Below are 14,168 nucleotides of genomic sequence, written 5' to 3'. Positions count from 1 at the left end.
TCCTTTGGATGATCTAGACCGATTTTTTAAATTTGAAAATTAACACAGAGTTTTAGTGGAATTGTAAAATATATGTCATGATCGAGTTGACGCAACACTGGTGTTAAGTTTCGAAAATCCTAAAGCATTTCACAAAAAATTTCAAAAATCTATAGCTATTAACAGATTTTTTTCTTTTTTAATTTACAAAAATCTATAGCTATTCAGAGAACTTTAAAAAAAAAAATCTATTCTCAATTTTTTTTTTGTTTTTAAAGCAAAAAAAATATACCATTCCAGGTCTAACTCTGTATAATAATACATAAGAATCAGAAACACAAATTAAATATTACTTTCATAAAATATTTCCGAAAAAACATCTCATTCTCCGATTCGCAATTCTTATTAATCGACCCATCACGAGTTGTAAATTCTTTTTGAGCTTTTTCTCCAAAGGTCATAATTAAACATAAATAATGTATTTTTACAAATATATTATTTATTTTTTATGAAAATGTAATGAACATGACCCTAGCCATGAGTCAGTAAAAACATGAATCAAAAATAAATAATATGAGGAAAATATACAAATAATGTTATTTGAGCTTTATTACAAGTGAAATTTTAGCTGTATCATTACATATTCATTCAATATAATATGTATCTAAATAAATAAAATACATATTTCATTCAATGTTATCAAGAAGATTTCTGCGTTTCTTTTATTTTTTACAAAATATCTACATTGTACATATAACACGTTTCCTAAATATCAAATGTCAAAAACACAAAAAGAATAATTTATATTGCACTCCCAAATTTTGAAGAATTTTTTCTCTTTTGAAGGAATGAATGAAATCCAGTGATTAGCAAGAAACAGCTGTATCCCCAATACTTTTTTCCAAAGAATTTAATTTTTTTTTCAGAAAATATAATTTTTTTGAGAAAAGAAGTAGATTTTTTAAATTTTTTTCCAAAAAAATTTATATTTGAAATTTTTTGTGTTTACCTATGGATTATTGCAAAATAAATAATTTTTTTTTTTTTTTTTTTTTTCAAATCTATTATAATCCTATGGTCTCCTTTAATTATAATGCGATTTATAACGTCTGCGGAAACGTTGGTTTTTCGAATTTAAGGCTCCAAGTAATTTTTTTCATGTTAATTAATTTTCATATGAAACTCAAATATTATCTTAAATTCTTCAAACATATTCATTCTATGAATATATGATTATTTGTGGCTAATATAACCTGTAGATGGAGTTAATTGGTTTTATCTAATTATCATACTTTTTTTCAATCTAATCGATCAAAAAAAGAAAAAAGAAGTGTTCTAATTCTGTGAGATATAGGAATTTTAAGTCGAAAAAAAAACAAAAAAAAGAAGAAACGAACAAAAAAGGAAAAATACTAAGCAAAAATACTCTGAAGAAAAAGCTTAAATTCCTGTAATTAATGTTGATTGGTTAAATTAGAATTAGCTCTTGTACAGCTGTAAATTATTCTCAACCATTATTGAAAATTAATTCCGTAGTTGTGAGGAATGTAAAATTTCATCACGCTCATTCGTTTAAATATGCCTGAGAGTCTTACAAAGACTAACATGCATTCTTTAAGAGATCTTTTCTTATAATATTTTTTACTTGAATTCGTAGCTTAAATGCATGAACTAATTTTTTAATAACTCTTGCATATTTTTTGAATTATGACTCTTAAAACTCTAAAATTAGAAACTTGCACAATGCACAATTCTTAATTAATAGAATTCTCATATTTAAGTAAAAAATCCATTATTTTGAAGGCACAAAGGTATGATGTTCTTGAACTTTTAGCAACGTTTAATAACTTTGATGGATATGTTCAGAAGTTTAGAAAATATGATATTTGATGATTACCCTGTTTTGTAATTGCTACATGACTTTTTTTTATCAAAGCATTCATAATATTAATCTATTCTTGAAGGAAGAAGAATAATAATGGTCGGTTCACTGATGGGCACTCTTCTCTTTTTGTTATGTACTGTTTTTTTTGGGTTTTGGTTTTTTTCCTGACTAACTTTGGTGAGTATTTAATGCAACCTTTCCATTTTTATGTTGCAAAATGAAAGGTGGAAGAGAATAGAAAAAATGAAGAATATTTCTTAAGAGGAAGTGATTTTCGCAATTATTACTTCTTTTAAGAGTAAAACCCACTTCTACTTTTTGCATTTCTTACCCCATCCCCTCCTTTTTTTATTTATACCGTCTAGTCCCTAAAACCTCTTTTCCATAAGTAAATATTTTCCATTTTACGATAATTAATATATTGCAGTCTCGGTTCCGGATCTAGCGATTCAAGAACCAAAACTGCTAAACCGACGAGGGACCAACCTTGCGGATAATCATTCATATTCATCTCAACAAAGATTTTACCTCAGAGGAGTCTTCCCTGCCGGGAGTAGTTGGGATCTTTCTGTATCATATGTAAGTCCATAGTATCCAGGATCTGTGTTTGCTTTATAATTACATTTCTGTGGTTTTCCCCCTATTTTTAGATCGTTTTACCCTGTAGGAAATGAATAAAATCAACATGAGTTCCTTGTATCAACAAGTTCCAACATAGCATTAGTCACCTCAAGAAATCCTGAGCACGCTCCCACTCGTTTTTTAAAGTAATGAGCGTTCTCTTGTTCCCACTCAATTAAAAATGAGCAGCCCTCATTTTCACTGGTAATGGGGTATTTGAATTTGACAACTCTTTAAAGTCTCTTTATTCTAGAAAATAATATTACCTAGTCAATGTCAACATGATAACATATTTTAAAACATTCCCTACAATAGTTTATATAAATCTTCTAAATGTTTTTGTAAGCTACAACAATAATTTCTTGTATAAAATAATCACTAGTGTTTGAAAGACGAGAGGAGGATTTGTTGACGAGTTATAGCTTATAAGTGTGAGTCCATATTGAACTTGGAGTAAAATTGAGGATCTACATAGCTGTAGTTCTGATATATATCATTGATAGATACTGAGTGAGAAATTGTGCTTATTTCCATCTTCGCCTAGCTCTGGCTGCAAATGTAATGAACCGTCATGACAGCCGAGCTCCTCCCATCCAAATATTCTTCAAATTGTGAGGGTTACAATACTAATTTTCAGTTTTTATTTATTTTTACATCCTCGCGTTTCTCTTGAATCTCTGGATATGTTCAATTAAATATTATGAAGACAGGTAAGTTTGTCAATTGATTTATTTCTAATACAAGTACACACTGGGATGAGCAGTGATGAAAATCCAGTGTAGGATGGGCATGTTAAAAAAAAGAAACCAAAAATCAATATGGTAACCCTGATCATTTGAAGAATGCTTTGGAGGAGAGAAGGAATAATGCTCATGACGTTTTATTAGATCAGCTATAATCAGCTGTGACAAGGGAGGAAGGAGAAAAGGATATAAACAAGGACATTTGCTAGAATTTCTCCGATGTGGATCCTCAATTCTATTCTGAGTCCAACAAGGACTTACAGTTGTAACTCCGCAACAAATCCTCAGGGTTACTCTCCGTCTTTTATGAGCACACACGAACGATCAAACAGGCTTTGAATATAATTGAATCTATTTAGGAAAGGATGTTCACTACTCAGGAATTAAACAATAATGTCAACTCCTAATGAAAAGAAAATTCCTTCTTTATACTACCAATTACAAATCAATGGGAAAGCTAAAAACACACCGGATTTACATCATTGGTGATAAGGTACTTTTTGCCTAGTTCATCCATCCATATCAATTTGCAGTCTCAAGCAATCCAATGTCGATAAAATCCATTTCATTTTCGACTTAATTACTACGACGAATATATTCAGATAAAAGTTATGTAGACAAGACCTAATTGTTACAGAATAAAAATATTATAAAATAAAATTTTCTATTTATAACATAATCCTGAGCAAATATGAGTATTTTAACTACTACTTAGAGGCAGGTTTCAGTACTTTTTCCTCTCCTGGTATCATCGAATCTCCAAGTGTATAATCTTTGAAAAAATTATTAAATACATATATTTGATCTTTAAGCAACAAGAATGTTTTCTAACCGAGTGATATATTCACGAGAATTGAATGAAAATGTATTGAGATATCTCCCTTTTTTTTGATAAAAATATTATCTGTCTTTTTAGGCAGTGTTTGAAATTAAGCATTTCAGATATATTAGTTTCTTGTTGAGAATAACAGGAAGATGTAAAGTGTGTCCCTCCCAATCGTGAAAGAATTTTCCCTAGCTCAACTTTATCAAGATTCTCAAAAAGAACAAATATTAAAACAATGTGACTTTATATCTTTATTTTCTTTAAAATATACAACTTTATCCTCCATCATATTCTATAGGGCTTGCAAGTGTCTTCTTCACGTAATCCTCTAAGATCTCACCCACTCCATCTCCTAAACAGCCTTTAGGGCATCCCCTTAGAATTCCTTTTCCTTGCACTCCAGGTCCCATAGTCGAAACGGTTGCAGTCTGGGGAAGATGGAGGTCACATTAACTAGGGCCAGAAATTTACCAAATTATCTTCACACCCCTTTTGAGTATTTTTGACATTGTAGCCGGAGGTGTAGTCTTGTCGGAAAACATAATTGCCCTTGGGGCATTTGGCTTTCAGTAAAAGACCAATGTCTCCATGACTTCCAGGTACACGCCTACTCCGATACCTGAAGCCCGACTAACCTCTTCCAGGCTTCCTCTCAAGAAACTTGTTGTCGTTCTTCAACTTTTTAATCTTGGTAATGATATCTTTGGAGAAGGGGACGATGTGGGAGATCTCGTCATAACTCATTCCTACGTATAGAAACGCCGACACACGATTTATTTTGGCCTCAATCTAAATAATTTCTTAATGTTGTACCAGTTGAGATTATGGAAAAAAAATCGGTATATTATTTTGTAAGTCTATGAAATGTTTGTAATGTTTCATTCAGAATTCGCTGGGTCAAGCTGTAGTGATACAAAAAAAATCGTTATAACATAACTTATATTCTATGTATAGTACTGTCTATAAATATGATGTATTAGGACACTTATTTGAATTAAAATAAACCTTTAAACCAAGTAGCCAAACGCAACTCTTAGCTGAATGTCATTATTTTTAATATTTTTCACAGTATGTCGTTTTTTCCATGTCACTCAGTTTTTTATCTAACCTTTTCAACATTTAGAACAATAAATCAGCAATGGTTTTTTTTTTTTTTTAAATCAAGAACATGACCAAAGGCCAAAAAGTATCTAAATCCTACATAATGTTCCAACCATAACCTCTGAGTTTCAACCGGAACCTGATTATACCTATGGCATGAAAGAAGAAGCCAATGCATTATTCAGAAGATAATGGGTTATTGACTATTGTGGAATCAAAGAGAAGGATGTAGTCCATGGTTAGGAACAGGCAGCAAGAGAGAGACCCTGACATATACAGCAAAGCAAATCAAGGACTGCAAGGCCACCCTTAACTCTTAAAGAGATTTTTTTGCATACAAGTAAGAAATTACTTGATGCCCCACAAACATCTAAGAGCATAAATGACTTCCTAAAGAATAAGTCGAACCAAAGAGGAAAGATTGAACCAAACCCTCCCAGGAGCCAGGAAGCTACTTTCATCCTCTTTGTATGTGATCAATCATGATTGTCACGTCAGAGTCTTAGCGCCTAAAATGCTGGTCAAATTTAAGAGACTCTTAGTCTCCTTCCCTCTGGGAATTCAATATATATTGATAAATTAATACTGATGCTTCAACCTCCGGGTTTGGCATCTCTTTTCTAGCTGGGAGGTTCGATTAAGAAGATTGGACTTCAAATGACATAAAATTACACATATATATGCCTAAAAACATAAGTTTTTCTCAAATGATTCGCAAATTTGCCTCTACCATCTTTGAAGAATACAATTGTATACCTACGGAGATTAAATTTGGAGAGTTGAAGGTGCCTCTTCAGCTATTGCAGGGTGAGTAGTTTCATTACAATTTTAAACATCATTTACATCATTAAGGTCACAATTCCTTTCTTATCTCCTTAGATAAGTGAATTCCGACCTCCATATTTCTTTAAAATGATCCAATCGCACCCATTTTTATCCAATATATCTTCTAGATCTTCATTTCGTTTTCTCTGTTACTTGTATTCCGGGACCGCCATATGCCCTCTTTCCCGTTTGAAAAAAACGAGCATTCCCTTTGCAGACCAGTATTGAGCTGTCCTAACTTCCGATTTAACCTCAGTCAATTTTTCTACCTCGGGAGAGAGCCCAACAAATGCTTACATGAAGGATTTAAAGATGTAGCCTTGAAATTTGAAGCCTCATAAGATGGGGTTTCCTTCTTTATAAAACACAACGTCTTTTCTGAGGAAGAAACACTCAGCTATTTGGCGTAATAAAGGTGCTACAACTTCTATTAATTATTGTTTTGTTTTCTAAGTATTTTTTGAAATACAAAAATAAATAACATAAATAACCGTATTCATTCTCGAAATTGTACTTAAGCACTTGTTTGAAGCGTAAATTATTCAGCCATTATTCAGTTTTATAGGTATATCATCTGTCAAAATTGCATAAGCATGGCATTAACCATCCATGCAATATTTAAACATTTTAGTTGTTACTTATAACTAATAAGTGATAAGTACTAATAGCTAATAAGATTCAATTAATAACTTCACTATGCCCCCAACAACAGCTTACTCATTACCCACTACTGTAGACCCATCAAATAATACATCGGCACTCTATATATTATCTATAGGTCAATACTCTTTATACTTTTTACAAGGATATTTAGTTTACATAGGTGAGTACTAGCCTATTACATTTACAAAAAAATTAATAGTATAACCACACAGGAAATTTAGCACGCCAGTCTTTTGACGATGGAATTATTTATTACGCATTTATTTCTTTTTGCTATGAATGATTTTCAGAATTGTTGAGATATCCACATTAGGGTGGTTTGTTTTTCAACTTTTTGCGAATTTCGATAAGGACTAGTGCAGAAAAGATAGTATGTGGTAAGGGGTAACCTATGCAAAATTTTATTGCCCTATAATGTCATCTATAGCTTGCACATCTTGATTAAATTACAAAAAAGGCAAAACTCTTCACTTAGTAAATATACCGGATTTCGAAAAAGTAATGAGACCTTCTAAAAATACAGTTTTGAATAGGTGTTGTTGATTAAATCTTAAAGTTGTGATTATTTTTGAATAGCTTAGATTAAAGACTTTGATTGATGTACATGGTGTAAATCAAAAATTATGTATGTGTCGCGATAGGCAATTTAATCCACGCCGGGAGGACCACCTCAGACATCATGAAGGCCTTAAACGTGAGCAAGGCTAGCTACAGTCTGTCGAGTCAAAAATCGTTTGGCTGATAGGGAAAACCTTAAGGTCAACCCCATGAGTGGAAGACCCACCAAAGTGAAGGCTGAAGACATCATGGAGGCTTTGAAAGTCAACTAACGATGAAGATGTAAGAGTACGCCAAAAAGAAGAAGGTGTATCGGTATAATGTGGGCAAGGACATCCGAAAGGCTGTAAGAAGGTCGCTTAGAAGAATTGAGAGGCTACTCCTGTCCCAACGTCAAAAAGAACTCCATCTTCAGTTATGTCAACAACTCTTGAATGATCTGAAGCACATCAGTAACTGGGTAATTTTTTTCTCTGATGAAAAGACCTTTACTGTTGACCCCGTTTACAACAAGCAAAATGATCGGGTGGTATGCTTTGGCAAGGAAGACAACAGCATCAGGACAGTCACTAAGACCAGACATCCGGCCTCTGTGATGACATTGGGGTGTATGGCATCATCTGGAGAAAAAATGCCTCCAATTTAGTTTCCTGTTTATAGGGGTTACCTGCAGCCGCCAACTTTATGGTGTTGAAGGAAAATATTATCCCATAGATCACCAAGGCGATGAAGAAGTCCATCAAGGCAACGTATGTATTTCAGAAGGCCAGAGCTCCGGCCCATACTGCAAATATTGTACAAGAGTAGTTGGATAACTACATGAAGTTCTGGTCCAAGAACCTTTGGCCCCCTCAGAGCCCAGATCTGAATCCAATGGATTACTCCATTTGGTGGCAAATTGAGAAGAAAGCCTGCAAAGTCCGCCACCCGAATATTGATGCCCTGAAGACCTCCATTAACCAGCTGTGGAGGATCATGAAAAAGAAATACGTTGTCAATGTGTTCCAGAGGCTGTTGGAGGCTGTCATTGAGGCTGATGGTGGCCAGATTAATAACTAATGGATACTGTAATAGTAAAAAATATTATAAAATAAATTTTTCTATGTATAACATCATCATGATCATTTTTTTGTTTGTGAATGACTACTTAAAAGCAGGTCTCAGTACTTTTTCTTCACCCGGTTGATACCAAGAAGACATTCTTAGTTATTTTACATAAATAATTTTTGATAATTGTTTTTCTAATCTATATAAAATATTTACAAGGGCACCCATCATTTTTTTACATTTTGAAAAAACATATATCAAAATTTTCTCCTGTAATGATCAAATTTTGCTGGATAGGGCAGCTTAAAATATATCTTTTTTAATATTTTTTTATTGGTTGAAATAATGTTTATCATAATTAATTAGTGCAAAATAATAGTTAATACTGTATTTTAATCTTTATTGCTGAAATAAGGATCTTTTTTCTCCAATGTGCTACCTAAAGATGACATCGTAGGAGATTGAAATTTTGCATAGGTTATTTTCTTACCAATGACAACTGTTCTCAACTAACCCTAATCAAAATTCGAAAAAAGTTGAAAAACAAACTGGCCTAATCTACATATTATAATCTATAAATAGATTTTGATCAATAGTTTTACATCAACGCAGTTATATACTGAAATATGATATCTTTTAATATATGTATATATATTTAATAAATATGTTGAACAAGTGGGCTGAGAACTTTGTTGACTAATATAATAAACCACATTTTTTGGGACAAAATTCGATTTAGATATTTAATGTAGTTACCTTTTTGCAATACGATACAACGGTTGTAGTGTCCATATAATATTCAAGTACCGTTTATTTAGTACAATTTTCTTTAGGCTTGAAATAGGCCTCAGTTTAGGCAATTGTCTCTTCATTACCTATTAATTCCTTTTTCAGCGAGCATTCTTTTGAAATCAAGAAACCGTAAAAATCTTTTTTACTTGAATTTGTTTCTCTTAATGTGGAAGCGAGAAAAAACAACTTGGGAACAATAGTTTTGTCCTCTGCCCATGGATATATTGTTCTTTCATTAAAAGTACCAAGGATGGGTGGTGACTATTAGGATAATGGTATTGAGATTGTAAAAGACAAACTATCAGATTCAGCTGGATACATGACTAGTATTATAATAGTTGTTCGGAGGAATGAACGCTTTCATCGAGGGAGACCAATGGATTGATTACTGTATTTTTATTTACTATGTGATTGTTGTATTTAATGTATTGCTATTCTTATTTGATTTGATTGGTTTGATTGTTTTAGGTGTTGGTCTTGGCTAGGAGGTCTAATTTCAAGATAAAATGCTTATTCATGTTAATGTAACGGAATTCCTCCTTGCAATTAATATTATATTACTGCATGTTTTATATATCTCAACATGTATGATTTGAATACAGATTTATAAATAAAAAGTCGATCGTCTGCTTCAATCTGGTTAGTTATTGACAGTAATGTATAGTTTCAAACGATTTACCGGCTAGTCTTCAGTTTCTGTGGAATGGAAATATTGTTCATATACCGGTCCAACTCGACGATTTCTATTATTTTATGTACATTACCAGAGCGTGCCTCTCCTTCGATTTCTATATTACCAGAACAGAGTCGTTGTAACCAACGCTTTGCTGTTACATTCGATACTGTATTAGGTCCATAAACAGCATAATTTCTTTTTTGGCCACTTGCTCTGCCTTTTCACCTTGGTCGTAGTGATACTGAAGAATGTGTCGAACTTTCTCCTTTTTACTTCCATTTTGGAACGCTGTAACACACAACTGGCTTCACCAAACGCAAAACTGTAACTGAACTTTACTTAAGTGTACGCTTAACCTTTGAGCATACTGTAAGCTTTTTTTATGCCAAGTATTAATCGTGAGATATAGCGCACAAAAGACATCCAGCTAGAAATGCTCAAAACTTTTTACTTTATCTATTATTTATTGTGTCTGGGATTCACACCTCTTTCTGCATTGGGACAGAGATCCTTTGAAGTGATAGCGTCTTCATTCACCATTCTCACTATTAATCAAAAACAATTGTCAGCTAAACATTATTTTAATATATATATATATAGGATAAGAAATCCTTCTTTATTTCTTCATTAAGCAAAGTAACAACAAATTGATATTTAAAGACGTGATGACAACATCTTTTTCATGAAAAAACAAAATCCTGACGACATATAAAAAAATGGAATTAAAATCTACTTATATTAATAGGTAAGGTGCCCTTTTTATAAAGTATGTACGATTACAGGAGGCTATGATAAAGAACGAACATTACGTGTACCACATGCAAACATAGAGAGGGGACAAAAAGTGTAAAAAACTTGCGTACATACTTTCTACGGTTCTAGGTAATTTTAAAGCAAACATTTTCCCCGCCAGTAATTTCGCCTCAAGGAATAATGCCGCATAACATATTTGCTTCGTTTTTATATTATGGGTTCAAACTTTAGTGCTGTATCTAGATCATATTAATTTCATAGACAGGACAAGAAAAAAGGACAACAATGATGAAATAATTAATGAATCATCATACTGGACTATCTTTGAATCATATTATCTCTGTTTTATATTTCCTGGATTTACTCTCTCACTTCTTGTTGAAGTCTATTTCCTCCTTTTGAAAACTCTTTCTTTCTCGATCAATCAAGAGCGTTTTCTTGTCAACTTTGATTGGAGAATTTTCTATTAGAGAAAACATCAGCTCTGGAGAACCCCGTGTTTTATATACTCTTTCGTTGTGTAAGATGACTTTTTATCTCTTAATACTTAAATTACCACTACGCTGTTTTTCTTAATGATGGAAACGTAATACTTAATTAAGTACTTTTATACAATTGTATAAATCATTTTGGGATTTAACTTTTGTAGAGTGTGAGAAGGTCACGGAAACAAGAAAAATATCAATATATTTGACTTATCATTTATCAAGTATTGATTAATGAATTTTATAGTCCCCTGTTCTTCTTTGATTTTGAATTGTATTCATTTAGTCAATCCATCATTTTTTGGGATTTCAAATATTATCCCGAAATGGAAGATTTGCTTAAATACCACGTGATGTTGATATAAAATTACAGCTAATACAAACATTATAGTTTTTAATGATACAAAGCTCATTGGAGTTGACAAAAGTTGAATTTATCATAAGGAATGATGTTTTTCCCTACAATAGGTTGTGAGATTGGAGCTTCTGCACCTCCAGATAGTATTAGAATTCATTGACAATTCCTTCATTATTATTATTTATCAATTATTTCATCACTATTCACGTCGTATTGTGTATTGCGTCACCCAACCTAACTTCCAAAAAGAAACAGAAAAAGGCCTGAAATCTTTTGGTTGTAAGCCAAATAAGGCAACCACACCAACTGCTATTAATATCTTATATACTCGCAAACTATAACTATTCTATTATTTATTCACCATTTTTAAAATAAATTGCATATTATTAAAATCTTCATAGCATTTTATTTGATACTTTATTATAATATTGCTTTGTAGTAATATTTTATTCAAAGAATAGTTATGAATAGTTATTATCAGAGAGAAGAGAGAGGGACAAAAAGAGGAAATATTATTTTTGAGAAGTAAATAGAGTGGTTGCGTTGCCTTGGTGGGCTCTTGAAATCATAAATATATACTTAAGTATGTATTTATGATACTGTACTTGTGACTAAGTTAAAATCGAGTATTCATCATTGTTATTATTTGTGTTGCTCTGGATTGTGTTGTGTATAATTACATATGAGTAAAACACTAATTAATATCTTAGAATGATCGCTCTTTCTATTTATATACGTCTAGTTAAAAGAGTGTTAAAACACACGCTACTAAAATACAGAATTATTTTGAAGATATAAAATACTGTGATATATAAAACTGGCAATGTAAGCCTACTTAATATTATAAATAAAATACATAACATCACCACCCCCAATCTGGACTCACGGTCCAGATTGGTTCGTCAATCTTACTCACTAGGGTCGTCGGGACCCATTTGTCCTCATGTTTATGGTAACTTTTACACCAGACCTTCATTCCTTTGGTGTAGCCTCTTTCATTTACAATAAGGGAACGTGATTCAGGTGAACAGGTTCGCCCACCATTGAGCAGTGTAGAGAGATATGAGAAAAACAGTTCATCTAGGGAGTTTTTGGGGTTCTTTTTTATCATGTCCTTCACAATTCTAACTGTTCTTTCTGCCTGACCATTCAATTCAGGGTGATATGGAGGCCAGAGCGAGTACTTTACTCCCCATTCGCTCAACTTAGATATGGAACCATGAAGCACTGAACTGAGGTCAATTATCGGAGTGGACAATTCGAGGAATTCCAAACCTTGTGAACCTCGAGTGTAGTTTAAGTAGAAGTACTTGACATAGTCGTGGCCTCAATTTGGATCCCGAGTCCATCAGCACCAGAACATTTTTGCCATTTAATTTGGCATAATCGGCATGAATACGCTCCTAAGCATCGTCAGGAGTAAAGGGAACGTATTGTGACGAAGGTGAGGATGCGTGTGCATGATAAGTTTTGCCAGGCTGCGACGTAGTCACTGATGTCTTCATCGATACTGGGCCACCCCAATTTCTGCTGCGCTTTGCCTCCATTTTCCCAATGCCACGGTGTGTGAGGTGCAGTTCCTCCAAAAACTTATGTCGCAGAGACTTGGGGACTACCAGCCAAATATCCCACCACAGAAACTCATTCTTGCCAATTGCAGGACAACTTGTACGGCGGAGCACATGTGAATACCCACAAAAGTTACAGGGCTTTTTCGAAAGTTGTACATTACCCTGAGGTCGGTCTCGACGAGAATTAATACTTCCAGGACGACGTGTCCCCTTGGAGGCTTAATACTCGGACATGAGAACGGCTCTACCTGAGTTCATCTGAAGGGAGTGGCTCTCTGTATTCTCTAAAGCTTACTGAATCTGGCTTGGGCGTGGAGGGTTGAAACTTAGTCATCAATCGGCTCTTCCACACTCTACTTCATCTCCGTCAGGCAGAAGCGCTCAAAAAGTATCGATTCAATCTGGGGAGAATGCTTCACCCATGCCCCGGATGAGAGCTGCAAAAGAATTTTCATCTTCTCTGGGCTTCAGTTCCAGTGTTTTTTGCCACAGTTGCAGTTGAGAGCCGGCACAGTAACGCTGCCTTCTTCTGTGCACCCATGTCAAATAACGGGACGTAGTTTTTTTAACTTATCGCTCCACATGGCCCACCGATAATCCCTTCTTGGGGCCGCTATGTCAAAAGATGGAGGTTGTGAGACGTCGAAATGGCTCTGGCTTGCTTCCGGCAATGCAGTTGCTGTTTTCTCAGTGTTTCTTACCAAGGAGACATCAAAATTTGAGGGATCGTACCCATATGCAGTGAGGTGCTTCATGATAAGGGAGGTTAGATCCGCCTTCCTCTTGCTCTCCAGCTGCTCCTCACTCTAGACAAGCTCCATAAATATACATTCGGATCTGAACTTGGCTAAGCTTAGGCGTGGGAGTAATCGTACCATCCTTAGTCTGCCAAGATGTTGTGTATAATTACCTATGAGTAAAACACTAATTAATATCTTAGAATTGTTGCCTTTTCTATTTATTAACTATACGTCTAGCTAAAAAGGAAGCACACAACTAAAATGCGGAGTGCTTTTGAAGATTTTCTGTGATAGATAAAACTGGTAAATACATAGCAGTTTGCAAAAACACTTCAGACTCTGTGTTTGGAGCTGGAGTCTCATTTCACAGACTACCTTCGAGAAAAGTGGATCCAAGCTCTACGGAGAAAAGATTGGAAGCCTATTAAGATGGAGATTATAGAGTCTGCTTAGTACATTTCTTGCCCTCAGATTATGTTGCTACACCACGATAGGAGAGGAAGCACTTGATCTATCAGGCTGAGAAACAGGTGGCCTTACAATTA

At 33.9% G+C, this 14,168-nt stretch overlaps 1 long non-coding RNA gene across 1 annotated transcript; it reads right to left on the bottom strand.

Annotated features, from left to right (window-relative positions):
- Positions 1–6,747: 6,747 nt before the first annotated feature.
- LOC121128578 (uncharacterized) lies at positions 6,748–10,104 on the bottom strand. Its single transcript, XR_005868203.2, has 3 exons — positions 9,805–10,104; positions 9,005–9,736; positions 6,748–8,266 (listed from the first exon to the last, which is right to left on the bottom strand). It is a non-coding gene; the product is annotated as an uncharacterized lncRNA (long non-coding RNA).
- Positions 10,105–14,168: the final 4,064 nt, after the last annotated feature.

The sequence above is a fragment of the Lepeophtheirus salmonis genome, chromosome 13 (assembly GCF_016086655.4).
Source record: "Lepeophtheirus salmonis chromosome 13, UVic_Lsal_1.4, whole genome shotgun sequence".
Lineage (NCBI taxonomy): Eukaryota > Metazoa > Arthropoda > Copepoda > Siphonostomatoida > Caligidae > Lepeophtheirus > Lepeophtheirus salmonis.
The sequence above is the reverse complement of the archived record's forward strand: the minus strand, read 5'-3'. Positions and strand labels throughout refer to the sequence as shown.